This window comes from Pan troglodytes, chromosome 11 (assembly GCF_028858775.2).
Source record: "Pan troglodytes isolate AG18354 chromosome 11, NHGRI_mPanTro3-v2.0_pri, whole genome shotgun sequence".
Taxonomy (NCBI): Eukaryota; Metazoa; Chordata; class Mammalia; order Primates; family Hominidae; genus Pan; species Pan troglodytes.
In genome coordinates this window covers 68,658,660-68,660,988 of record NC_072409.2, presented here as the reverse complement: position 1 = coordinate 68,660,988, position 2,329 = coordinate 68,658,660, and the positions used below count along the sequence as shown (strand labels likewise).

Genomic DNA, 2,329 nt, shown 5'->3' with positions numbered 1-2,329 from the left:
TTTATTACTAAATAGTAATGATTAAAAAATAAAAGCAAAACAAGGCAAAGAAAGGAAGTGATCAATAAAGATATGAGAAGAAATCAATAAAATAAAAAGGAAATTAGTAGTTCTCTTTTTCCTTTTAATTGTAATTTTATAGCTCCCCACTCCATCTGCCCCCCTCTTCCCTTCAATGATGACGTTTGCAGGTTTCAGGGGGACCAGGGAACAAAGCTGGAGCCTGGCAGCCCCACTATGCTGCCAGCCGGGGAGAGCAAGTCACAGTTACAAATTATCACAACAATTAGCGCCTGTACTTGGGGGATCTGCAAATTGAGGAGACCCCAACTCCTCATTGTACAGGGGTCTATTTGGCAGTGACCTTGCTCTGGAGACGATGATATTCCCTCAGCCTGAGGGAATTGATGTTGATGAACCTGATGGCATCAATTGGCTCATAATCATCCTGCACTTTCATGCTCACCAGCTCCTGGCTGTAGAGAGACAGTGGGTACTCCCAGCTGAGGATGTACACCTGGCCCTTGAGGACGGACACCTGCACTTTCCCTTCTACTCACTCCTGGAACTTGGCGATGCAGTGGCGGACAAATTCATACTCTGGGCTGTGCCAGAAACCGGTATACACCAGCTCAGCAAATTCCAAGCCCAGGCCTTGTTTGATTTTGCGCACTTCCAGGTCCATGGTGAAGGCCTTGATGTCTAAATGAGCATGGTAAAGGATGGTGCCTGCTGGGGTATCCTAGATACCTTGGGACTTCATTCCAATGAAGCGGTTCTCCACGATGTCAGTATGGCCATGCCCTGCTTGCCCGTGACTTCGTTTAGGTACATGAAAAGGAGGTACCAAGGTACCAAGGAGGTCTGGTGGGTGGTGCCATCCTTGATGTTGGTCACCTTCACAGGGACCCCGTTTTGGAACTCGAGAATATCAGGGGTGTTGGGGGCTTTGGCCAGGTCCTGGGTCTTCGTGTAGAGACCTGGAGGCACTTAGTTCTTGGAGTTCTCCAGGATTCCAGCCTCACAGCTGATGTGCATGAGGTTCTGTTCCATGGTCCATGGCTTCTTGGAAGTGACCAGGATGGGAATCCCGTGTAGCTTTTGTGTATTCTTCCATCAGGTCATTGAAGGCCTTGAACCAGTTGTAGAACTCGGGCATCCTCCAGGGAGCAATGACCTTTATCTGGGGGGGGGGCCAGTGAGTAGCAGGTGAGTTCAAATCAGAACTGATTGGTCCCCTTTCCTGTGGCACCGTGGGACACATACTTGGCCCCCTCCTGCTGGACAATTTCCATTTGTTTGCAGGCAATGCAGGGCCTGGCAAGAGAGGTGCCCAGGAGGCAGTGGTCCTCATACAGTGCCCTGGACTGGATGGCCGGCCAGATGAACTCCTCCACAAACTCCCTGCTGGCATCCTCAATGAACACCTTTTTGGCCCCAAGCTTCAGTGCCTTCTTCCTGGCTTCCTCGAAGTCTTCCTGCTGGCCAATGTTGGCTAGGTAGGCAATTATGTCATAGCCTTGTTCCTTCGGCCACATGAGGATGCAGGAGGTGTCCAGGCCCCACTGTAGGCCAGAACCATGAAGTCTTTGCTGGACATAGCGTCTAGGATTGGAAGCACCAGTTGCCAGCATCTGGAATCTGTCTTCATGGTGCAGTGAACCACTCAGGCTTGGGCAGCGGTGGCAGGTGACAGAGCAGTGGAAATTAATAGTTCTTAAAAGGAAACTAAATGCTTATTCTTTGAGTATAATAAAACTAAATAGACAAACTTTGTTAAGATTGATCAAGAAAAAAAGGAAGAAGGGACACACACATAAACTTATTAGGAAGGGAAATAGAATATAAATACAATCAAGAACATTTAAAAATTAAAAAGAATAATATGTTAAGCTTTATGAAAATAAATATTAAAATTTAGAGGAAACAGATGATTATCTAGAAAAATATTAATCACCAAGCAAAACAAAAGAAAGGCCACAGATAAAACTTCAAGATAGGCTGGGCGCAGTGGCTCATGCCTGTAATCCCAGCACTTGTGGAGACCAAGGTGAGTGGATCACCTGAGGTCACGAGTTCGAGACCAGCTTGGCCAACATGGTGAAACCACGTCTCTACTAAATACAAAAAGTTAGCCAGGCATGGTGGCACACGCCTGTTGTCCCAGCTACTCTGGAGGCTGAGGCAGGAGAATCACTTGAACTGGGGACAGGGAGGTTGCAGTGAGCCGAGGTTGCGCCACTGCACTCCAGCCTGGGCAACAAGAGCGAAACTCTGTCTCAAAAAAAAAAAAAAAAAAAAAAGAGAAAAGAAAACCAAAACAAAACAA

The 2,329-nt window shown here is 47.2% G+C and overlaps 1 pseudogene; it reads right to left on the bottom strand.

Annotated features, from left to right (window-relative positions):
• Positions 1-210: 210 nt before the first annotated feature.
• LOC472963 (argininosuccinate synthase-like) lies at positions 211-1,600 on the bottom strand (annotated as a pseudogene).
• Between the last annotated feature and the right edge of the window lie 729 nt (positions 1,601-2,329).